Genomic DNA, 27402 nt, shown 5'->3' on the forward strand with positions numbered 1-27402 from the left:
CTCAGCTCAGTATCTGGTTGTAAACTCTTCTTAGAACAACCCCGGTATAGGAGTTCCAGAATTAAAAGATTGTGGTCACTAAAAATACTCTAGTCAATCCTTACCGAGCTAATCCAGTTTTTTAGAAGATTGGATAGTAGAATGTAGTCTATAAAGGAAGAGCATCCTCGTCCTTTAAAGGTTGGTGTAAGGGACCCATCTTTTTCCAAGCTAACCAAGTCGGTATGTTCTAGGGCATAAGTTCTTAAGAGCTTGCTAAAGGCTGATCCCTCAATGGTGTGTTCGAAATGTGGACCCTTCTCAATTGGGCAACAGGACCAGTCTCTATTTAAGGGAAACAAGTTTGGGCATAGATGGCAATTGAAATCACCCATAACTAGTACAGTGGGTTCTACAGCCCCTTTCCTATAGTCGAGCTCCTGACTAAGTCTGTGATCTAGTTCCTGGAGTGCAAAATTATTTTGCTTTCACAAACCTGTGTTATAGATGTTAAATATAATCAGCCTCAGCCCGCTACCTGGAAATCTTACCGCCTGGATAGTATGCGATGACCATGATGGAAGTGTCCACACTGCTTCCAGGTTTAGATCTACATATAATGCTAATCCTCCCATTGCTCTTCCTGATCTAGCATCTTGTGCTGGTACAAAAAAACACTTGTAACCTGCTATTTGGAAGGGGGTGCTGTCGACCGCCCAAGTCTCTGCAAACTTATTATTTGGAACCCACTTAAATAATTTTGCCATTATTTATTATCAAATTTCTCTGCCAAGCCCTTTATGTTCCAGGATAATATTTTTAGCCCTCCCTCAGTAGCTTGTTCCCTGTGTGAAGCTTTTCCCCTCAGGTTCTCAATAGTTGGCCCGTCCTCAGTTGGTAAAGGCACCAATTGTATCCCCCGTCCCTCCATAGATGGGAGTGCTCCAGCCACCCTCTGCTGGTATTTCCCTGATGTTATCTGTGAATTAATTTTATCACCCTCCTTCTCAATTGAATTGTCTGGATGGTACGATGATCTACTTAGTCAGTCGTTCTCATCAAGGGACAGTAAGGGGCTAAATCTATTTGTCCAGTCCGCTAGACCCTGTTCTTTTGTTGCCAGGCCATCCAAGGTATAATTCCTAGCCCTGCGGCCATTTAGACCCATTCCCATTCTACCAAAAGTGTACCTTGGGTCGTGTGTGACACGTTGTACGGGATAAAAATATCCCAGTGGCAACTGTCTTATAGTACTTGTCTGATTTATATTGCCACTATTTAATATGTCCTCCACTTAGCTGGTGTCCCTTAAATTCACAATAATGCAGTTGCCCGCCGTATCTTTGCTCCTACTGCCTATCCAGTTCACCCTTCTAACATGTAGGATCTCGCCACTTTTCTTGTCAGGTAATGGCCTGTTCTGGTTTAGCCAAATTATTATCTTGTTTTTTTGTTCCTTATGTGTATCTTTCTGTTTAGGCTTCAGTTCCGGTACCCCCTCAAGTACAACTACATAGGGGCATGCATCTGATAGTAAATTTATGGTTGGCATAGGATTAATAGTTCTTCCATTAATCTCCCGACTTGTGTGATGTGTCTCTACCAGTTTAGGAGTTGGGAGCTTTTTGCTTTGTAGTTGTGATGTTGATTGACTCTGCCCTCTATCTGAGCCCCTGATCCCTGCTCCCGGCCTATTATCAGCAGCCACTTGTATTGGGGGGTTGAAGGAAATTGGTGCCTGTGTGACAATATGTTGCTTATTACTGATACAATTATTTTGTGTGGGGGGCTGAGGGTCCGAACTAATGTCCACTATGACAGTATTGCCTAATGCTCTATTATTTGGAGTAGTGCCCTGTGTCCTTCCCTGCTTATTTACTTCATTTATGATTTTATCTCACCTGCTAACTAGTGGTTTAATCAGGCTAGTAATAAGCAGTTCTATGTGGTTTTGTAGATCTATAACTACTTGGGCCATCCAACTCGGCGGGGCTGGGTGCTGTGATACTTGTATTTCGATAACCTCATCCACTATACTTCTTGTTTGGGGGATGGGGGGCTTGGTTTTGTTTTCTTGGTGCAGGACGTCTTAGGGCATGCTCTTCTTTTTCTGCTAATGGGGGCTTTCTTATCAACCAAGGGTGTAGTTTTTTCTGTATCAATAGCCAACTGCGCGCATGGGATGTCATGAGCAGGTGATTCCAGGATGACATGTGAGGGATCAGCCATTATCTCATCATCATTGACCTGTGGGGGGTAGATAGATAAGTTATTAGCGTTAGAGATAGGCGTCTCTCCGTGCGCTCGATTTCACTGGAGACTACACCAATGGCTTTCCTCAGCATGAGGTCAATTGCAGTGGGCTGTACATTGAGGGGAAACGTTACATTAGGCTCGAGCACTGTTATTCGGGGTGTTAGAGGGATATGAGGTTTGCCCTTTGTTGAGCGAGTTTTCACTTTACTGGCCATACTATAAGCAATCAATCTAATGAGCCAAGGCTACCCCAAATACCACGCTTGGACACACCGATATTTTGCCAATGCCCCCACCCTCTAACATAGAGCATAAAACTTAAACCCCCTTCCAGCCCTCACTGTTGGCTTACGTATCAGAGACCCAGTGTCCCAGTCCAAAGTTTCTTTTACTCCGGATCATCTTGCTTTCTCTAGTATCCTAACTGCAGCGGGATGTAGAGGTTTCAGTACCGCGTTGGGCCAAGGGGGGTGGCCCAGCCCGGCCTCAATTAGCCTCAGACAGCCACAGACGGCCCGCCCTTTGCCCGGGCTTAGCCCAGCACCGCCCGCGACGCGGGAACTTCTACAGTTTTTTTCTTGCCCGCTGGCGCGACCCCGGCGTGAGTGGCGTCCTGCCGCAAGGGCACCTGGGGGCTGTAGTCCCCCCGCTCGACTGCCGCGCACTAAGGTGTACAGAGGCAGCGGCAGCGGGGAGAGCGATGGCAAGTGTCCCTGTGTCCCACCAAAAGAGAAAGCCTGACACAAATCACCACTTCTCAAAGGCTTCACGAGGCTCTGGTGTCCTGGTGAGTTTTCCCAAGTCTCCCAAGAAAAGAGTCTTAGCAAGATATTGTACAGCTTTAGCTTGAAAACGCATTCCCATCGAGATATTGGATCCAATGAATGATCGGATTGGTTGTGCTCTGCCAGATTATATTCAAAGTCAATTATTTGGGTAAGTTTAGGTCTTGCCTAAACACGAAATAGAGTATTGAAAAGATTACAAGTAATTGAATACTTAGCACTAAATGAACCAGAAAGTACAGATATTGTTAAAATTAAAATGTTAGATGCATACTATCCCAAAAGGTGTCCATATCTGGGAAACGTGTGTCTCTATGAAATACTTCAACACTATAGCTTTAAAAAAAACATTACAGAAAATATAAATGAATAAAAATATACAGTAATTGGATGTGACTGATGTTTAGTGAAACATGTCAAAGGAAATCTTGTTAACCACTAAAAACTCAGTTGCGAAAGTCCAGATAAGAAGGAATTTTTCTATTTAGCATTTTCTTTTTTTTGTGTAAAAATATTTTTATTGTTTTTTTGTGACAATGTACAGATACACATGACATATTACATATTACATATAACGGGTGATAGTTGTTGCCGGTAACACGCCCCTGTTTTTTTTTCATCTGTATCGCGATAGTTGTACAAATGTTCAGGTATGCTGCGGATCTTTAGTAATGGGCGTGTTGGTGGGATGTTTTTCGAGTCTTCTCCCCGTTTTTAACAAATAAACATAACATATAACATAAAGGTGTTTGGCTGGTGGTTGTGGATTGACCGTCTGTCTTTGATTGACTTTCTCGCTGTGTTTGTGTCAGCGAGCTTTTTATGGCGGTTTGCATGGAGTTTGGAATTTGTCTTGGGTTGTCCACATCCCTCTGTCCGGCTTTCTCCATGGTGTGTGTCTTAGTGCAGTGTTGTCTGCCCCTCTTAGGTACGTCTCCCAGTTCAGCCAACCTTTGAAAGTTGCTTTTGTGGTGTCTTTCCATCTGGCCAGCACTTTTTTTGTAGCGCTCGTCAAAAGGAAGTCAAGGAGGTTTCTGTCCTGTTGTGTGGCTATGTCTGTGGTGGTGTGAGCTGTGGTTATAGTTGCGAATTCTTGTTTCAGGTTGCATTCTAGGGCCTTGTTAGTAAAGTCGAACACCTTCTTCCAGAATTTGCTCACCTTGCTGCATTGGAATATGAGGTTAGCAAGGTCTCCCTTTTCTTTACTGCAATTCCAGCAAAGTTCGTTGTCTCTAAGACCTATCTTTACGAGTTTAGCTGGTCTCCAGTACGCTTGGTGCAACAGCCAGAATTTCGTTTGAGCAAGCACCGGCGAAATCATATTTTTAGTTGGGGATGCCCACATAGTGTGAGCTTGCTGTTCAGTGAGTTTAGAGCCTAACTGCGATTCCCAGTAGTTGTTGTTCTTGTTGTTGAGATTGGAGTAGGCCGGGCGAAGGACTTTGTACAAGTGTGAAACTTGATGTCCCGTCATGTTTAAGTTTTCCATGAACCGGAAGATTGATAGTGTCTGCTTGGTTAGTTCAGATTTAGTGATGGCAGTTTTAATGGCTAGGAAATTGTAAAACTCTGTTTCTGGGAGGACATGTTTTTCATTTTGATTGTTGAAAGTGTGAGGTTCTCCCCCCTCTTCCAGTTGAGCTGGGTGAGTGAATCCCCGTTGTTTCCATGTGATTATGTTGAGGGGTCTCCCCTTGTAAGTTAAATTGGGGTTTTCCCAAAGTGATACCCACATCGAGTTTTTGATGCTAACTTCGAGTTTTTGGTCTACCTTGAGCAGAGCGTGCTTCGTTATTTTGAAGATCGGGTTCCCTTTTAGGGTCTGTTTGTTGGACGTGAGGAGTGATAGGCGTTCTATGTTCAGGATGGCTTCCTCTAGTATTACCAGGTCGGCGTGTATTGCTTTTGCTAGAGTATCCAGTGCATTCCCTGTCTGGCTATAAATGCTGTTTGGAAGGTTCTCAGGTCTGCCACATTAAGGCCACCTGGTTTTTTTCCAGTCTCAGTTTCTGGAGTCCTATTCTCGTTTTTTTGTCCCGCCAGATGAATTTGTTTAGCAACTGATCTACTTTCTTACTGAAATCGTCTGTGAGTGCTAGGGGCAGCATTCCTGCTAGGTAGTTGACAATGGGGGTGATCATCATTTTGACTGTGTCTATTCTGCCCCACCAGGTGATGAATTTGGGTGACCAGTTTTCCAGCAGCCCTTTGAGTTTTTCTAGGGTAATCTTCTCATTTTGTTCGAGGGTGATTTTTAGATTTTTCCTGAATTAGATCCCTAGGTAGTGAACTAATCCCGGTTCCCATGCTAGACCTGAGTCACCTAGTGCCTCTTTGTCGTGTGTATGTTCATTGGCATACACTCTGATTTATCTATGTTTAGTTTGTACCCTGAGTGGGTAGCATACGTGTCTATGGTACACATGAGGGCAGGTATGGATGTAGAAGGGTCTTCTGTTGTTATCAGTATATCGTCCGCGTAGGCTGCCAGTTTGGCTGTGGTGTTCTTAATGGTTATGCCCGCTATGTTCCTGTTAGCTAGAATGTCTCTGATCAGTGGTTCTAGTGCCAGTAAGAACAGCAGTAGGGATAGTGGGCAGCCTTGTCTAGTCCCTCTTTGGAGGTTAAAAGGGTCCGAGGTAGTGCAGTTGATTGCAATTTGTGCTTTGGGGCCCTTGTACAGAGCCATGGCCATCCCTATGAATATTTCTCCAAGATGATATGCTTGCATGCATTTTTCTAAGAATTGCCAGGACACCCTGTCAAAGGCCTTTTCTGCATTCAGTGTGATTGTTACTGCAGCGTTGCGAGATTTAGAGCAGTGTTCGATGATATGACAGAGGAGTCTTGTGTTGTCATGTGACATACGGGTTTTCATGTAACCTACTTGTGTGCTCCCTATTAGCTGTGGGAGTATTTTGTTGAGTCTTGTGGCTAAGATTTTGGCATATATTTAGCAGTCTAAGTTTATAAGGGATATGGGGCGGTAGTTTTTCGGCCATTGTGGGTCCTTCCCCTCTTTGGGTATTACGATTATGTTAGCTTGTGCCATCGTGTCTGTTACCTTCCTCTCCTTCCCGCAGTGGTTGAATACTTTAGTCAAGACCGGTAGTAGCTCGTCTTGGAATGATTTGTAAAACAGCGCTGTGTAACCATCTGGGCCTGGGGCCTTATTGTCAGTTAGGGCCTTAATGGCAGCCGAGACCTCGAGTGCTTTGATTTCTTTTCCGTAAGGAGGGGGGGTGGCGGTGACGGTGGTAAGGGAGAAGAGGGGGAGGGCCATGTATGTCTGTATAGTTTTGTGTTCATTGTTCGTCCAGTATGTCCAGTCCTCGTCCCTGTCTCTGTTCGCACCAAATCGGCAGATAGACCATCTGGTTCTTTGACAACACCACACCCAATTGATTCTAAACACGCAACTAGCTCACATAGTCCAAAGGTAGGGTTCAGGTCACCCACGAGTAGCGCAGATAAAGCCAACCGCACTATGAACAATAACACTGAATAACAACAAGTTATCAACTGATCTAAAGATTATCTCCCTTAACGTTAAAGGTCTAAATCACCCCATCAAGAGAAAGATGATACTAGACTACCTAGCCAAGACTAAGGGCGACATCTTCATGCTACAAGAAACCAAACTCACAGCAGCCAAGGCGAGCAAAATCAGAGCTAGGTGGATAGGTAAGATTGCATGCTCTCCGGCAGTAGGGAAAAAATGAGGAGTCATTACAATGATCAGGAACAATGCAAACATAACCATCGAGAATGAGCGGTGTGATAACGAAGGCAGAATATTGATCACGCACCTGAAAAGAGGGGAAGAAACAATACTAGTGACAAACATATACGTACCAAACAATGACGACACTGCATTCTGGGAGGGGATAGAAAAAGAATTAGAGACCAGCAACTCACACAACTTGATGGTCCTTGCAGGCGATTTCAACATGGCGCTTGACCAGATCCTAGATAGACAATCAAAAACCCAATCACGTACCCCAACATCTCACAAGAAGTTAATGAACATTTGTAACAGATTCAACCTAGTAGATCCATGGTGACTGCAACACCCCGACACCAGAGACTACACCTTCTACTCTAACCCACACAACTCCTACAGCAGAATAGCCTACATCCTCATATCGAGCTCACACACACACCTAATAGAGCACACGGACATTGCAGCCAGAACAATCTCAGACCACTCCTGCATCAGCCTACACCTCACAGGGAGACACAGCGAGCAGTTCACCCACAGATAGCGATTTAACAACTTCGTCATGGCGAAACAGGAAGACAAAAGCAGAATCCAGAAAGCCATTGTAGATTACATCAAGGAGAACGACACTCCTGACGTAGACTCAAAAACCGTGTGGGACGCCCTTAAAGCAACCATCAGGGGTACGCTAATAGAAATCAAGGCCAGAAGGGACAGGGAAGCTAAGGCACAGCTGAACCAGCTAGAAAAAGACATTAAACTACTAGAGATGAGACACATAGGAGACACATCAGACTCAACCACACTGATAGAATTCACAAAGAAAAAGTACGAATACAACAGAATCCTGAGCGAGTGTGCCAAACTATGGATAAGAAAGTACAAACAAATCAACCTCTGCAAAGCAAACAAGGCAGGAAAAATCCTAGCATCGTACCTCCAACATAAGCAGAGACAACACTATGTCCCCTCAATCACGGACACTAACAATTAAACGCACACCAGGCGCAAAGACATCCTACACACTATTTAGCATTTTTGCAACTGCTCAATCCTCAGCGTATTTAAGCGGAATTACTTGGAGATTTCGAATGCTAGGAAGATTCTTTTATTGCATGTAAAGATAGCATTCAATGCACAATCTTCCCAACTTATCTACAAATGTTAAATGATGAGATTCAACAAGTAACTACTATTGCAGCTGAAATAGCTAGAGACAGTTCTCAAGATAGTCAAAGTTCGGTTCCACTAAGTCAAGATCCTCTGGGACAACCAATTATTGAAAATTAAGCAGCAATAGTCAGTAATGAAGTAGAAACTGCAATGCAACAAGCACAACAGGATATCATTCAGTTGGAAAAGTTGCAAGAACTAAATTTTGAACACAAAGAAATATATCTACAAGTGAAAGAAAAGGATACAACATGGTTTGCAACATAAAAACAAAGAATGCCAATGCTCATCATATAAAACCTATTCTAAAATACATTAGTAGTCAAGCAGGAACAGGAAAAAGTTTCTTAATTAAAGTATTGACTAGTTATCTATACAAAACTACAGAAACACATTTATCTTTTGTTGTAACAGCTCCTACTGGATTAGCTGCACATTAAATTAAAGGAATTACTTTACATCCATTACTTATGCTACCAGTTGAGCATGAAAATAAATTGGACTATCACAAGCTATCTGGAGAGTACTGAAGAAAATGAAGCTTCTAATCATTGATGAGGTGAGCATGGTCTCAAACTTAATGCTTGAATTTGTACACTTTAGAATGCAACTGATTTTAAAAGCATATTACGATGTTGTTTTTGGAGGAAAACATGTAATTGTATTTGGCGATCTACTACAACTTACTCCTGTTAAAGAGCAACCTGTTTTTAAAAATCTTGTCCATGAAGATACTAGAAAATCTGTGGATGTATTGGAAATGTGAACATTTGGTCTCATTTTGAATATAAAGAACTTATTAAGAAAATGTGTCAAACAAGTGATGAACATTATGGAAATATTTGTCAAGATATAAGAATTGGTGTCTTGACGAAACATGGTAAACAAGCTTTAGAAAGTCGGCTACTAAGGAACTTGTTTACAACTGGAAACACAGCGGCTGAAATAAAGTACGGTAAGCTTGGAGAAAAGAAGTCTATAGCTTGCCTAATGCCTACACTGCAAGAGTGTTCTACATTTAATCAAGAACTTCTAAAATGGAAAAACAACACGTAGTGGAAATCGCTGCGTGCGTCCGCTATAGCATCCTCTTTTATCGTTATCTAGGGGCAAACACTAGAGCTCTGAAAGTGCTGTCCCCCCAAGATGGCTGCCCGCTCGTGCAAGTGGCGCGTGTGTGGTCCCTCCGAGAAACACCAGCACCTAACTTGGCTGGGGAGTCGGCAGAGATCTTGCAGACAGTGCATTCAGGTAAGGGTGCAGATAACAGAATTTAAAACAGCAACAACATAAGTTTTTAAAACAAAGCTCTCAGACTCCCGGCTTCCGCCTCAGTAGCTATGACTACCTAGTTCACCCATGCACTCTTTCAATGACACAGACATTAGTCTTGCACTCATAGTTTCATTCAGGTTCTTCTCATACACTCATCCACTAACCTAGGGACTACACCTGCACTCATTCAATCATCCAACCACTACCCATGTTCTTATGCATTCACCCAGGCAACACTATTGCACTCAGTCATTCACCTAGGCAGTACCCATGCACTCATCAATTCACTCAGGCAGTACCTATGCACTCATGCAATGACCCAGGTAATACCTTGCATTCATCGTTCCACTCAGGCACTACCCATACACTCGGCCCATCAAGCAGGCACTACCACTAGATTCATGAAATCACCCTGACACTGCCCATCCACTGTAGAAATCACTCAGGCACTAGTTTTTCAGTCAATCATTCACTCAGGTACTACCTATGCACTCATGTACCCATGCACTCTTCAAAGACCCAAGCATTCGCCTTTCATCCATTCTTCCACTTAGTCACTACCCATACACTCATCCAATCCCCCAGGCATTACCAGTGAATGTATGAAATCACGCAGAGATTACTCATCCACTCATGCAATCACTTAGGCACTACTCTTGCATTCAACCATTCAGTCAGGCACTACTCATGCACTCATAGACTCCCTCAAACACTATCCATGAACTCTTCCAAGGACCCAGACATCAGCCTTGCACTCATACTTTCACTCAGGTACTTCTCATTCAGTCATCCAATTACCCAGGCGGTTACCCTGCACTCATACAATCACCCAGGCACTTTCCATGCACTCATGCAATCACTCAGGAACAACTGTTCAACTGTTGCACTCAACTATTCTCTCAAACACTACCCATGCACTCATTCACTCACTGAGACACTACGTATGCAACATGCAATCACTCAGGCACTACTGTTGCTCTCAGCCATTCACTTAGGCAGTACCTATGCACTCATCCATTGACTCAGGCACTACCTATGCACTCATCCATTTACGCATGCACTATCCATGCATTCGTGAAATTACCCAGGCATTTCTTTTGCACTCATCCTTCCACTCAAACACAACTCATACAATCATCCCATCACTCGGGCACTACCCCTGCAATCATGTAATGTTCCAGACACTACCCATGCACTCATGCAATCACTCGGGCAGTATTCTTGCACTCAGCCATTCAATAAGGCAGTACCTTTGCACTCATCCATTGACTCAGGCGCTACCTATGCACTCATCGAATGACGCAGGCATTATCCTTGCATCCATCCTTCCACATGGGCACTACAGCATGTATATGCTTTCTGGCTTGGGTGCTTATGTGTCACATTTCCACAGTTTCTAGCCTGAGTGCTTATATCTGCCATTTCCACACTTTCTGGACTGGGTGCTTGTGTGTGACATTTCCACGCTTTCTGGCATTGGTGCATATGTGTGACATTTCTGCAGCTTTTGGCCTGTGTGCTTATGTGTGACATTTCCACGCTTTCTTGCTTGGGTGGTTATGTGTGAAATTCCCATGCTTTGTGGCCTGTGTGTTTATGTGTGACATTTCCAGGATTACTGGCTTGGGTGCTTCTGGGTGACATTTCCAAGGTTTATGACTTGGATGCTTATGTGTGACGTGTCTATGCTTTCTGGCTTGGGTGCTTATGTGTGACATTTCCACAGTTTCTGGCCTGGGTGCCTATTTGTGACATTTCCAGCCTTACTGGCCTGGGTGTTTATGTGTCATGGTTACACAGTTTCTGGCCTGGGTGCTTATGTGGAACATTTCCACGCTTTCAGGCTTGGGTGTTTATGTGTGACATTTCTACTGTTTCTGCCCTGGGTGCATCTGTGTGACATGTCTATGCTTTCTGGCTTACTTATGTATGATATTTCCAAGCTTTATGACATGGATGTATATGTGTGGCATTTTCATGTTTTCTGGCTTGGGTGCTTATGTGTGACATTTCCATGCATTCTGGGCTGGGTGCATATATGTGGCGTTTTTATGCTTTCTGGGCTGGCCTGGGTGCTTCTGTTGACATTTCCATTATTACTGGCTTCGGTGCTTGTGAGTGATATTTCCACGCTTTCTGCCCTGGGTGCTTATGTGTGACATTTCCACGCGTACTGACCTGAGTGATTTGGGTGACATTTCCACGCTTTTTGGCCTGGGTGATTTTGTGTGGCATTTCCATGCTTTCTGGTCTTGGAGCTTATGCATGATATTGCCACGCTTACAGGCTTGAGTTTGTATGTGCAACAATTGCACGATTTCTTGCCTCAGTGCTTATATGTGCTCAGTGTTTATGTGGAACATTTTCGTACTTTCTAGCTTGGGTGCTCATGTGTGATATTTCCGCTGTTTCTGTCCTGGTTGTTTATGTGTAACATTTCCATGCTTTTTGTCCATGGTGCTTATGTGTGACATCTTCACGGTTTCTGGCGTCAGTGGCCTGGGTGTTTATGTGGAACATTTCCATGCTTTCTGGCCTGGGTACACACTGTACAGGGGCTAGTCTGACTTTCACTTTTTGTTCTCTGATTCTCTACTCTTGTGTGTCTAGTTTTGGTGTTCCCTATAAGAATGCCTGTAGGTACGTATTTCTGGGTATCCTGGTGCTCTTTAAGGTCATCAATTATTATGCTTTGATAAGTAATACAATTAAATATGTAATCAAAAATGTATTGTAAAATGCACCGTTTAGACTTTTCTTTCCCCAAAACTTTCTTGGGGAAGTACCCCCTCACATTCCCCCAAATTCCCCTAGCTGTGGCCAGACTCTCTCACTGCTCTAGCTACGCACTGTAGGGGGTGCTGGTCAGAAATACATTTGCCAGGGCTGCTCTGGGTTCCCAGTACGGGCCTGGGTACACTTGGAATATGGATGATAGGAAAACCATGGTAGCCTTACAGAACCACATTTCATACAAAAGAATAACCAAGTAAACCAACACAACAATGGTATAAAGATTTTGTGAAGTGCAGACAGTTAAGTGTGCTTGTTATTGTGAGGTGACGATTTCGAATAAGTGCTGCCAGTAAAAAAAAAATTAATCTTTTCTTTAAAAAACATAATCCTTTTTCCAAAACCCACGCAACCCAAAACATCCGTTGCACACAGATTCCACTCATCAACCGAAGTCGATCGACCAGTGAAAGGAAACTATTAATTTTAAGTATGAAGATTCGAGCAGCACGTGTTAATAATATCTACCCTCTGTGTGCAGATCTGATGAGTAACTTGGTGGAAAGTCACGTGTCTTTCTTGTTATGCGTGTGGTTGCGCGACCTTACGTTGTGAAATCCACTGTTTCCTTTGGAAAAGGAAAGTACTTCTTTGATGGAGGTTGTCAAATACTTTCATGTTTTTTACCGAGCACGCTTTCATAATCAACATTCCAACGTTTTGGGAAAGTAAAAAAATGTAACCCATTATATTTTCCATTGGGAAGAGGTGCAGTATTTCAAATGCTATAAAGGCTTGTATGACAAAATGCGTGAACAGGCTTTCTGGTAAACGTGTGTTCTGTTTTTCAGTAATTGCTATGTTCCTTAGATGACACGAAAGGCATCTGGTGCTGAGGAAAGGTTATCTTCCCAGCTGCGTATTTGCTTTTGGTTTCAGGAAACAGTTTAATGCATCTTCGTTTTCTTTCATGCAAATGTGGAGAACAATAACACTAGAAATGGAAATGTAAGGCATCACTTCACAAACATTAGAAGTCATGTAACCAGGACATAGAAGCCATGGAGAGCGGCACAGAAGGCGAGTAACTGGTAGCTCCCACAGGGCTAAGTGCTTGTATCATGAAGATGCTTGGGCAAGCATGAGAATACAAGGGTGAGTGGGCAAAAAAGAAATGAGGTGTCCTAACATTGACTGTTTTAGGTACTGACACATCAGTCTAATTTTTAAATGTCTAGAAAAGTTACATTTGTTAGGAATTGTTAGATCTGGCATCCTTGGCGTGGTTTGCTTCTTAACCTTTTGCCTTCAGACCTCCTTTTCTGCTGACTTCGTTTCTATTGACTTTAGAATTCTGCACACTTTAACACTGCTAACCAGTGCTTTTTGTGTTGCCTCCTTAAAACATGGTAGAATTGGTTTATTTTCAACATGCATGTTTAATGTAATTGTACATGCCTAGTAAAGTGGCACTACCTATGCCCAGGGACTGTAAATGAAATGCTACTGGTGAGCAGAAGCACTGACTTTGCATTTCTAAACTACCATTTCGACCTTGCAAAATAAACATTTTCCCAGGGCCAAAACCTCCTTTTCTATACTTGTGTCACTCCTCAGGTAGGCCCTGGACAGCCTGGAGGGCAGGGTGCAATGTATTTAAAAAGCAGGACATTTACTTTTAAGTTTTACATGTGCTGCTGGTGAAAAACTCCTAAATAGATGTTTCACTACTGTGAGGCCTACCTCTCCTATAGGATAACATTGGGTTACCTTATTACATGTAATAAGTGCTAACATTTATTTGGGAGCAGGTGGAACCTTCATGTTTGAAAGCAAATGATTTATAAGTTAATCCTCTTTATTGGTAAAGCCAGATTTTAGATCAGTTTTGAAATTCCAACTCTTAGAAAGTTGCGATTTCCTGCCCCTAACTTTCTGTGGCCTTCTATGAGTTTACAGCTGCCTGGGTCTGTTAAGTTCTCCTGTATCAGGAATGCAAACAGGCACAGATATTGAACAATAAGACCTGGGTGTAGCTGGGAGAGGACCATCCTGCCTGTATTCAAAAAGTAGGACATGCACATTTAAATTTTACATGTCCAGGAAATAAAAAACTCTTACATTTGTTTTTTACTACGGCAAGCCTACCTCTCCCATAGAATAACATTGGAGTTACCTTATTATATTTAATAAACTATAATTTCTGAATAAGAACAGGTAACCAGTTCATGTTTAGTGTCTATCGATTTGTAATGAAAAAATGAACTTATTGTGAAGTCGGATTGTAATTTACAATTTTTAAAATTGCACCTTTAAAAAGATATAATTTTCCTACCTTAAACATTTGATACTCGCAGCCTGTCTCTGAGTCACATACTGGGTGTAGTTGACAGTTGGGCTTTATGTATTCCTTCTACGCAGCCACACACAATATGGAGCCTAGCTGTGCCTGGATGGGCCATCACTGACAGGATGAGAGGGAGGCGCTAGGCACAGTCCAACTTACACTTGAATAAGCAATGTCCTGCCTCCACACAAACTGCTGCACCCCTCTGCAGTTAATCTGGACCCTGAGCAAGGAAGGCAGGGCACATGTATACTTCAAATGCATGCCTCTAGAAGCTTCTTCCACTTCAAAGGAAGAACTGAATGTAAAAACATTTTCTGAACTACCTCCCATCAGCTGGATTCTGGCCTTAGGAGCAGCATACATAGCCTTAATAGCACTCATTATTTTAGGGCCAAAGCCCCTTCGTTCCAATATCCCCCACAAATACTTCCATGTGACGCGATCAAAGTTTTTATTTCACAGGGGACACGACAGGGGTGCCCATGCTCACCAATCCTGTTTGCCCTGTACATTGATCCGCTGGTACGGAGGATACTAGGGTGTGAGGATATTAAGCCAGTAGTCTGTAAAGGGTTTGAAACCCAGTTGCTGGCCTATGCTGATTATCTGGCCATAACCACCATAGAACCAGATACGGCTCTGACAGCTCTTACAGGGATAGCTACGAAATTTGGGCACTGCTCGGTATACCTCATCAATGAAAGTAAGACCAGGATAATATGAATAAACAATATTACAAGGCAGGATGGAAGATACACTGATTCAGCGGTCTATCTTGGGGTCAGGATAAGCCCTGTAATGGATACAATCATTGAGGAGAATTTTACCCCGCTTGTTACCTCAATTGCGGCAGTGTTAAAAAAAATAGACGCCATACATCTGTCTATAGTAGGGAGAGCCAATGTACTCAAGATGACTATGATCCCTAAAATACTGTATCTCTTTTGCTCTATTCCGCTTATGTTGGGGGAGGGTGTGATAAAATCTTTAGAGGCAGTATTTGTGAATTTTTTTGGGCATTATGGGAAAACTAGATGATCTATGAAATATTTGTCTCCTCCACAAGATAAGGGAGGGCTGGCAGTTCCCAATATTAGATTTTATCATTTGGCCTGTCTGTTTAGTCAGATGGCGATGTTAATAGATTCTGCCACAAATTCGCCTGATTCCCCTTTTGGGAATTTAAATCCCCCATCCATCTTTGAATTGCTTTTAGGCAAAGAAGCCTTTGGGCTCCTGCTGCGCAAGACGTATAGACGCTATTATAACAAAATGCAATATAAGGTGTTAGATAGCGGAAAGTTTTACAGAAAACAATGGCAATCCCGAAAATTAACTATTACACACCCCTCTGGAACTCCAGTATCTTTCCACAATTTAGTAATGATAGGTTGGGGAGATTGTGGGAGCAGCAAGTAGTCAGAAGACTAGGGGATCTATTTGAAGGGGATAACCTGATGAGTTTTGAGGATATTCAACAGAAATTTGAAGTCCCAGCCAATCAATCTTTAAGTTTCTACAAATGTATCGAACTTTGACGGGTATCAGACCACGGATCTCCCCAGGTGGCAGAATCAGTATGATTGAGTATTTACTAGGAGGGGGAATTAAAATGATTTACAGGTCATAATATCAACAACACAAGGTGACCTGGATAAGGTTGAGGCCTCCTGGATGCCGAAATTAGGTGATTCAGATTCTGACTTAGATAAAGTGCTGCAACTAGATGGGAAATTATTCCGCTGCACGAATTTGAGAGCCCAACACTACAAAACTGTTTAATTTACATTTTACACCAGCCAAGCTATTTGATTGGGGTCAAATGGATGACAATAAATGCCCAAGGTGTCGGGAAGGGCCTGCTAATTTGGTGCATATGTTTCATCATTGCGAAAAGCTACGTAGAATTTGTGCTGAGATTGAGAAGTTCTGGGAGGTGTTAAGATCAACCTATCCCCTACTCTAATGATAATAGGAACGGATTGGAATTTGGGTCTTAGTACGGAGGAGGAAGCCTTTGTTTTGATGTGTGGCGGTTCTCCGGATATTGCTAGCGGCAGGTTGGAAGGATACTACAGCACCCTCCTTCCAGATGAGGCTAGCTAGACTCCTTTGGGATTCATAACATCGAATCCTCCCTATATATCCGGAGAGGCAGGATGATGAGGGAGTTGGGGTTAAACATCTGGGCCCCCCTCAAGGGTTGGAGGGATTCCCACCTATAAACTGGCCCAATGCTAATTATATTTTGTACGGTAATCAACTCAAGAGGCCAGTGGATCTTAGGAGGTCTGAAGGCTAGAGGTCTTTTATCTTCTGCTCCCTCAACATGATATTTATGTAGTAATGCTGTGTATATACATGAATTTACCCTGTAATCTTAGTACTGAAAGTCAGATAAAGACAAAAAAAATGAAACGCAAGACATCTTTTAGGAGAAGATATTCATGAGTACAATGCTGAGCTCATTATTCTCCCAAAATCCCATTTTCAGTTGCCAATACGGGAAAGGAGGTCACATTTTGCAGAAATATTCAACCCTACTATTCTGAATGAAATGGATTCTGTGCCTACTATGGGCCTGAACTTAGCAAACCTATTTGAGGCTAAAGGATACTTTAAATCAATAACAAACAACTTCCATGTTTTATTATAAACTATATCGCCTACACAGTTCATGACACAGATATATATATATATATATATATATATATTGTGTTTAAATATTGTAAATCACCATTCAATTGTTTTATTTAGAACACAATAGAGGTTTGTAAAAGTGCAACGTACCAATACAAATGTATAAAATATTTTATTTATGTCCATGTCCGTGCTAATCTGATGCTTTAAAAGCACCACTAATGGCGCCGCAGCATCAGTGTGAGCAGGGTAGCAGCTGCAGCTGCAAAGCATCACAGTGATCATCCAAAATAAAGAATTAATGGTGAAAAAAAGAGGAAAAACTGAATGTAAATATTGGACCTCAGACACCAACTCTGCAGTACACTTCTAGACCTGTGGATGCCAGGAAGAAGGTCCTGGTGCTTCTGAAAGGACTGCCACTCCACTGAATCGCTGCTCTGAAGGACTGCAGCCCTGCTCTCCTGATATGCTGCCCGCTGCCTTCTTACCTAGGTGAGAAGAACTGGACCTACATTTGTAGAATCCAGGATGCCAAAGTGAATCCAAGGGCTAGTCGGCTGGCCTCCTAACTTGAGCTTCAAGAACAGAAGGTTCCATCCACCTTGAACCTTGCACCTGGACTCTACCATCTGTGAGTCTACCCCACCAAGGGGTGCTACCCCAGTCCTGGTCCCTTGGAAGTGGGCCTGAGGTGCTCCACCAGCCCCTGTGGATCCAGCATAATGGAGACATCTCCTCCAATACTCAATGCATCTCCAGCAGAACCGACATATCGCCTTTGCTGTTCGATGCATTGCCTTCAGACCTGAAGTATTGAATTTGCTGCAAGGATTCACCTGACACAAGGAATCTACATTGACCCCACAGACTGCATCAGAACGGCCACCTGTGTGAAGCTTTCCTGATGGCGGCCTTCACATCGCAAATCCCTCTGGAGTAGCCTCAAGGACGATGCAGGTTCTTGCATCGCAGCCTCACACCTATTCGGAACTGAGGTATTGGCTCGACTGGGCAATATTTTCTCCATGCTGGACTTCACATTACAAGCCCTCATCGATGGGATCCTCGGAGACCATGCAGGACCTTGCATTGTAGCTTCACCACTCTGTGAAACTGATGCATAGCCTCGGCTGCACAATGCATCTTCGGAGAGGGAACTTGCAGGGTACTTTGTTCATTGGCCTTATTGGGTCCCTGTAGCTGGACCGTGCTCTATCGTGGTCAGGCTGAACTGGTGACTTTGTCCCGATCTGCCACGACCAGATGTCCACAGCTGGCCCTTTGTGCTTTTCGCTTCTATTTTTACTTACATACTTAAACTTGCATGTCTCTGGTCATTTGATTGGACTTTTGTTTTCACTTTTTTACTGTTTGAAATGTTGTCCGAATAATTTATACATGGCTTCTTACATGGCTACATGACTTGACTGCTCTGTGCCAAGCTACAACATGGTAGAGCACAGGTCAATTTTGGATTTTCTTGTGTTTCACTATGACCAGGATTATGGTTGCTGCTTGACCAGGGCTCACACCCCACTGTGGCCAGTGCTTAATTTGTATTACAAGAAAGTATATTTGCCACACAGCATGGGTGCAGATCATGACCAGTTCCAATGGAACATTGCAGCAGGCTGTTGCCAATGGCTTCTGAAGGTAGGTTACTGAATACAAGGTCTGGGCTCAGGTCATTATCTGTGCCTGTACCCAATAGGTAAAGACATGATCTACCATAACCACATTATATGACCTGTTTATAGTCGGCACCAAACCTAACCATATATGTTGACTATCCATATTTGTACAACATGTAATCATAAATATAATGTGCCTACAGCAATGGGTTCAAAACAACTATTTCACAGGATTTAAGACAAGCCTATGAGCTATTTATTTTCAATACATTGTGGTGAATACACTAGTGCTGCCAGTTACAGGGTTCAGTGAGTGATATGGCTAAATGGTATTACAGCAGAAGGGTGCAGTAGTCAGTAGTAGTGTTTTAAATGTAAATTGTCCTATTTTAAGCAATTTCACATAAAAATACATACCATATACTATGTTCTTAAATTTTACTCACAGTTACAAACTATTATGCCACATCGTTGGTTATCATGTCACAAGAATACCAAATCGGCATTATAAAACCGGTTGTGTGTAGATTTTAAACTTTGCATATGTAGTAGATCACCGCACATCCTATTACGGGAAACTGTATGGTCTGTGAAGGCAGCCACACCTGGCCCAAAAGCAGCGGCCCTGGCCTGCAGTGCACTGGATAAATGCCATGGTGAACAAAAAGCAAGTCCTACCTTGCCTATCCGGACAAATGAAACAGCATTGCTCTAAGAAGCTGTTAAACGTATGCTTCATTAACTGACAGAAAGTAAACACTAAACTTTAACGTACAATTGCTATAATGAATGAACATTTAAATGAACAAGTGTACATTCATCCTAAATAATATGCATTTGAATGAATAATATACATCTGAACCTACAATTGCACAACCAGCCAGAGAATGTATATTTAGAACAATGAGCATACATTCACAAAAACAAATGTACATTCAAACGGTATCTACACATCACATTAACATGCTCCAACTACATATGCATCAAGTGATTTGACCAAAAATATTGCATGTGTATGCTCATGACTAACCAGAACTCGAAAGATAATTCCTCAATGTGTGCCATATAGCACCCCTTAAGCACTGTTCACTCGCGCAATTCACTAGGAGTTAATTGTGTGATGGGATCCGACTACATTGCTTAAGAAAATATATCTATACAAAGTCCTTATATTCTTCAGGAATAGTTGAGATATTTATATGATGCTATTATGCTTTTTCCATTTACAATGCACCTTTTCTAGTTTTTTTCAGTTCTTTTCAAATTTATTTTAATGTGCTGTACCCCGCACAATTGTAACTTTACCTTCAATGAATACCTTTCTGTCTTTTATTGTTTTTCATTACACACATATTTTACTTGCGTTTATGTGATGCTTGGTTTATTGTATGTTGATATTTTGCACTGCTATAAATGACCAGTGTTCCTATTGTTTACTGAGTTACACGTATGTTATCTATCACAGAAGGATGACATTCTAAAGTGCCATTGCTGTGATTTGAGTCAGTGCCCTGCAAGTTAGATACATATTACAGCAGAAGGTACAATTCTGGCAATTACACCCATGAGCATATACCTACCTGCATACACACAGAGATCATGTGATTTGAGCAGAATGATCGATGGAATGGACTTTTACTTGATGTCATAATACATAATTAATGTTGTTCATTTTTTGTTCAGACAGACTCAGCCTTTCATCCTTTCAAAGTGGGTATATGGAGTGACACACGTTGTGTATAGTATTTAATTTTTTTTTATAGCACTTAGAAATGCTAGAAGTGTGATGTTTAAGGCTACCTATAAAAAACAAGTTATTTTTATAACCATTATTTGTATTACTGTTCTGTATGTTAGTAAGTGCCTCATTGCAGGAAGAAAATAAACCAAACCGCCACTAACTTACATATGTTCCAAATGTTTGTACATACTTACTTACTTTTCTTGGAAATGTAACCTCGATTCCACATTGTTTCTATCATATCACTGATTTGTCTTTTAATAACCTTGTGAGATGAGCTGAATGTCTATAGTCTATTCTGTCTACAGTGGGAGCATAATACCACTACAGCGCCGGGTTACTCTCCGGAGTAGCTGAGCGAGATATAAATGCATTTAACATAACATAACATACAGTTCATTTTTGCATCTCTACTGGTTTCCCGCCGTCAGCAAGGCCCATTCATTGGTTGCTAACTTGAAAGTGAAGTAATTAGGCAAAAAAAGATGACTGCAGGCCACATATGAAGCATTACAAACAAGAACAATGGGCACCTGTCCAGGTGGGAATGACCTTGGGTGAGTCATGAGGCAAACCTGGGAGGGACAAGCCCATCCGGCCCTCTCTAGAACTGAGTATGGCTAGTACATGATAAAAATAACACAGGCCTGATAGATGCCTGGTCGAGTGCCCAGCCCTATCATGTATGTAAAACCTGCATATAGAAAGTGAGTATCGAAAATGGAGGTGGCAGGAAACCAGCAATGCTTCCTCATATGTCCATGTCTCCAAAAGTACCTCTATTTTTATGCTTCCTCTGAAATTTAAGGGAGAGGGTGTGGTGGTACCTGCAGACTTCTGAACTGGGTACCATCTTGTGATTCTGGGCAAATCAATTAATCTCCTTGTGCCTATAAAAATGAGTCTGACCTTATGTAATGTAACTGTTACTTATGTAAAGCCAGTAGTGCCGGAACTTTCAGAGTGGGGATGCTGCTATTAATGTTATATTACTGAAGTCATACGGATTGTAAAAAACCCAACCATCACACAAAAAACACAAGTGTAGCAAATGTGTCATGTCCACTCAGCAGGGAGGGTAGTAAGGGAGTTGTTGTGTTGCTAGCGGTACATTTTGGAGCACTGGTGAGGTAGCACACTGTCATTTACAGACAGCATTTCTTACATTGAAATGGGCACTATATTTGCCTAGACATGCATTTTTACTGGTAAATCTGCATATCCCTGGAAAGTATTGGTTGGGAATGGACGTGTGCAAAACTACCACCATGCCCTGCGCATAGGAGGCCATTTCCGGTGATGCTGCCACTCCACTTGCTCGACGCACTGCTGATGGCTGCTCTGACTCCTGATGTGGAGATAAGGCATCCTGAGACCACTATAGTGGGGGTGTAAAAGCCTTGTGCCGGAGGAATGAGGAAACGGGTGTGAACTCGACACCCTAATTTAGACAGGATCTACTGGCAAAAGAGAGGAAGGGACTCCTGCACCGGCATGTGCGTGCAGCATGGAGACGAAGGATCACTGCAGCTGGAATTTCATAGCTTCCCTCATCCCCTGTCCTCCACACAGAAGCAGAGGAGCATGATGAGCATGAAGAAGGATGGAGGAAGACATCAAACTCGGTATGGAGCGTGTTAGGTAATCCTCTGAGTGAGTTGTGCCGGTGATGCAAGTCTTTGCACGGGTTTGCACTGTGCAGCAGAGATGTGGTGATTCTCTTGATCTACAGTCTGGCAGAGCACCATAGGCCCAAATCCAAGGCTCCAGGGCTTGGGTGGTACCACTTGACAGGGCAGCCTCACAGATGGAAGAGTCCAGGTGTAGATCGATGGTTGTAGGAAGCCTGTTATGTCCCTGAAGCTTCAGATCAGGAGGCCAGTGAACTAGCCCCTGGAGGTACTCTGGGTTCTGGGTTCAAGAGATGGAGGTCCAGTCCTTCTCACCCAGGCAATAGGGCAGTAGGCAGCAGGTCAAAACAAAAAAGCAGGAGTCCAGCAGAGTGGTAGTCCTTCAGCAGCATAATAGTCCTCTTTGCTGGCAGAGTATCGACTGGTCCAGTATTGGTCTGAAGTGCTAATGCCTGGTTCTGGAAGGTAGGGAAAGCTTCTAGAGAGTAGCGTTGAAGTGCAAGGAATACCCTGCCTCCTCTGCCTTGGCTCCAAGCTGGCTGAATTGACAATGCAGTACAGTTTAAGCATTTGTGTAGAAACAGGACACAGAATATTTAGGTCTAAGTGAGTCTGGGCCCAGCTCCTACCTCCCATCCTGCCAATGATTGCCAATCCAGTCCCATCTAAGCTCCTCTTGTGTGTGGCTGTCTAAGAGGAATGCATAAAGCCCAACTGCCAACTACATCCAGTCATGTGACCAGAGACAGACTTTAGGCACCAAATTGCTAAGTCACAAAAATGCCAACTTTCTGAAAAGAGCATTTCACAAATTGCAATTTAAAATTTGACTTCACCATAAGTTAGACATTTAAATTAGGATTCCAGAGACACCAAACATGATCCAGTTATATATTACCATTTGTAACTTACACTTATAATATGTAATCACCTGGAATTGCATGGAATCTCATGCCTGCACTACTAAACGCGATGGAATCAGAAACCCAATTTAGGAAAGCTTTGAAGACCTGGATATTTGGGGCCACTGAGGGATTCTGTTCCTGACTGGTATAACTGAAACAGCTCATGCTTACCTGACTCCCTTATCTTCTTTTCTTATAGTGCCAGGATGCTCCCTTCAAAGTGACTGTTGCGCTCTATAAATATTTGAATCAAATCAAGCAACTCCAAATTTTATCCTACGGGAGAGATAGACCTTGCAGAAGTGGAAAACTAATTTAAGAGTTTTTCATTACCAGTACATATAAAACTTGGTTGTCCAGGGCTTACCCTAGGGGTGACTTATGTGTATTAAAAAGGATGGTTTGGGCCTGGCAAAAGGTTTAGTTTGAGCAAAAAGGACCAGGTTAGATCCTTATTCCAGCCGCAGCACCACATCCGTTGCTGAATGAATCAAATAAATCAAATTTGTATACATTATCTTAAGCTTATCCACTTTGGTACTCCATTTCTTTTTCTTCTTTTTAATAATTTTCATCAATTTATTTTACTCATTACCATGCTGATTCAAGAATGTTCATAAAAACCCAGGAGGAAAAGATGTTTCCACATGTCACGACTTTATTTAAAATTCACCCAATGCATTTCGGGATAAACCCTTCTTCAGGGGTATCTGTTAAAAAATCCATAAACACAGCCATCAGCCTGATTATTAAGTTCCTGATGAAACAAATGAACTTGATGCCTCTATTTTACTTCAACAGAATTATTCTTTCAAAAACTCTACATGCGCAACAACATGATACCTGTCTCAACTACCATTCCTTTCATTACTTGTAAATTGCTTCATGCACTAAACCCTGTCGAACCCCCAACTATTAATAGAACACATTACATGTCTTTAAACAAAGCCTCCAATGAATAAATGATGCTTTAAACCCCTTATAAATCCTAAGTCCTTCTTTTCTATGATAACGCACTTACCGTGACATGTGTTTCTCTAGATTCATAATCAGTACCACAGGTTGCTCGATTCCCTCTGTATTCAGCAGAAGCAAAAGATTTCCATTCTCTTACGTTCTTGCTTCATCTGGTGCTTCAGCACGTCTATGCATTAGGTAGCTGTATCGACGATTTTCAAGACTTATAATGAAGGCCACCGCGCAGTCTCAGTGAGAGGTGCCTGACCTCTTGGGCCAGTCACAGCTCCATAGCTGCATCTCTACTGGCCTGCCTCTTGTTGCCTAGCTACTGCCCACACTACATTCGCCTCTTGCTAACACCCCTTTCCCGCCGGAACCTTTCCTGCCCTCCTGCCTCCCTTGGCTATTCCCAACTCTCAGGATTTATAATGGAGTCTTCAGCACGGTCTCGGTGAGCAATGCCTGACCTCTAGGGCACAGCTCCGCAGCTGAATCTTTGCCACACTGCCTCTTGTTGCCTATCTACCACCCGCATTACATTTGCATCTTGCTAATGCCACTTTTCTGTTCCTGCCGCTTCCGCTCTCCTGTCTATTCCAAGGCCCTTCCGACCTCCCAGGACTTATAATAGGAGAACACAAAGTGGTCTTAGTGAGAAATTCCTGATCTCTTGGGCCAGCCAGCTCTCCAGCCGCAACTCTGCCAAACCACCTGCCGCTTGTTGCCTAGCTACTGTCCGCATTACAGTTGCGTGTAGCTGATGCCACTTTCCCGCTGCTGCTGCTATCACCCTCCTGCCTTTACCCTGGCCCCTCCCATCTGCAAACAACTCAAAATGCTTAACGCCCGCTCCCTCTGCATACATGCCACAGAAACCTGGGATACCATCACCACCTACTCCCTGTACATTGCTTTCATCACAAAAATGTGGCTAAACCCCTCCTTGAAACCCAGCATCACCACTGCCACCCCTGATGGCTACAAGATGATACACTGAGACAGCACCTGCAAACACAGTGTGGGCATCGCCATCATCTTCAAGGAAACCATCCGATGTACTGCCAAGAATGACGACTCTTTCATGGAATGGCTAGATTGCTGCTAGTTGCGGGGCGCTAAGCTCTTTAAATGCCAACATTACTTTACTTGAGGTAATAATTGTTTTAAATACTGTTTTTTAACCTGCCCTGGAATTCCTCACCTTGCTGAAGCTCCTGGCCCCGTTCCGACGCGGCAAGTGCCGTTTGATCGGAGGGCCACTGAGAAAGCACCACAACTACTGGCATAACATCACTTCCGGCTAGGTTAGTGGACCAGTTGTCTGCGCCACCATTACTATTTAGGTGGTCACAAATGCGCTCCCCGAAGGCGCGCCAAAGGCAAGCCCGTCTGCGCCCGTCCCGCCTGGACCGGGCCCAGGGCCATACCCCTGGCCCTTTGTCCTCAAACCCTTAGGAAATCATGTTATTCAAGAGTTGAATTGTTAAACTACGACCTCCACCAATAAAGAACTGTACCTGCCTGGCTCTGGACACCCCCACTAGTATGCCTGTCAAATCTTGCCCAGTTTATCCATTTTAAACCTCATAATTCTTTAACCCAGTTCTCACAGAGATGCAAACCCATCACAATAAGATAGCTATTACAGCTGCTCTTATAAACGCCCTCTCACTATGTAAACATAAGGAAAAAATAGCAGACTTGCTAATTGATCAGGATCTTGATCTTCTCTTCATTACGGAAACTTTAACAGATCCGGCATCAGGACTGTATCTCAGGGTGGCTACCCACGAGGGTTATACCACCTTAAGAGAAGACAGACCACATAAAAAAGGTGGTGGGCTAACGATAATTTATTGCAGCAAATTTATCACAAAAACAGACCCCATTCCGTCACTGACCTGTGAAGCAATCTACTTCACTGTTCAGCTCACTCCCTCCTATACCTTTAAAGGCATTCGACTCTATCGTCCACCTGGACATAGAGCTGAATTCCTGTATTCCCTTAGCTATATAGTGGAATCCATAGCAGCAGAACCCAGCTACATGATTCTAGGAGACTTTAATTTTCACCTGGAAAATCAGACCAACAATGACTCTACCAATCTACTTGCAGACTTAGAAGCAATGGGCTTATCACAGAGAGTCCATAGTGCTACGCATAAAGCAGGTCACACGTGATTGTCTCTTTTCCAACTCACAAGAAATCCAGTTAAAAACTATTCTTCCAGTGGTATAGGTGGACCATCATGTAATTATTTTTGATTTTATGATCAGTAAAAATCCTTCCCTGAATACACTTTCAAACGCACCTGCCAAGTTTAGGGCTTGGAAAAGCATTGACAATCTTCTCTTTAAAGAACAACTTTCCTCAACCCAACCATTAATCCCATCAGATCCTAATTTAGCATCAGCGACTTATGAAAATAGGCTGCATAGTGCATTTAATGGGTTGGTGTCAAATAAAACCCACTCTAAAAAGGGGAAAGACAATGGCGTAAAGAGTATTCTAGTCAGGAAAAACTCCTTCATAAAGAGGCTCCTGCTAAATAAAAACTCTTAATCACACAGGAAGAAAGTAACTACTACATTGCACAGAGAGACCGCAAAAAATTCCAACAAACAGCTATTCTGAGTAGCCTCCGAATTATCCGGCTCCACCTCCACTGCTGCTCCTCCTGTTCCGTCTCAGTCACAATGCGATTCCTTAGCCGAACACTTCTTCGAAAAAGTAAATAACATCTACTCCAAATTTTCCACCCAGGCAATTGTTTCGAATCCATCCTCTACAGAGCATGCACCTGAACACACGCTACCACAATTCGTCAATACAACTTCAGATCAGATTTTTAACCTGATGTCCGCAATCAAATCGGGATCAGCTAATGAGCCCTGCCCGCCGGCTGTACTTGTACCCGTTGCTGATCAGGTGGCATCTGTCCTATCAAACATTTTTATTCCATGTTCGCTTCAGGTATGTATCCTACTTCCTGGAAGAAAACAATTTTGAAACCCTTGCTGAAAAAAACAAATTTGGATCCGGAAGACACTAAAAATTACAGACCCATAGCCAGCCTACCTTTCTCAGCTAAAATCGTTGAGAAGGTAATGAATATTTAACTTTCAAATTTATTGATGATCATCACTTTCTAGACGACACTCAGTTTGGGTTTCGCAGAGGGCATGGAACAGAAACTGTGCTTATAAAGGTGTCTAAAGATATCAGAATCATATTGGACCAGGGTGGAACAGCAGTTTCTCATTTTGTTGGACCTCTCAGCCGCCTTGTGCTGCGGGAGTAGACTGAAAGGGTGTTGCAGAGTTCTTAGGAGTGGTAAATGGTGGTCTCTTTGGCTGTCAGGTTAGAGAATTCCTTGATGATTTTGAAGAGTTCTTTTGTATGGTTGGATGCAGTGTTGATGCGGGCGATGATTGCTGCTCTCGTGGCTACCTTGATGTGGAAGTGGTAGTTTCTAAGGGCTCCTTTGTGAGCTGCTCTGTCAGAGGGGCCCCTAGTCATGTGTCAGCACTTCTCGAGTTGGTGACAGTTGCGTTTAGTAGTTCGACACGGTGAATCACCGTGTCCTGATCCATCGGCTGGCCAGGGCGGGGCTCGGGG

This window comes from Lissotriton vulgaris, chromosome 7 (genome assembly GCF_964263255.1).
Source record: "Lissotriton vulgaris chromosome 7, aLisVul1.2, whole genome shotgun sequence".
NCBI classification, from domain to species: domain Eukaryota; kingdom Metazoa; phylum Chordata; class Amphibia; order Caudata; family Salamandridae; genus Lissotriton; species Lissotriton vulgaris.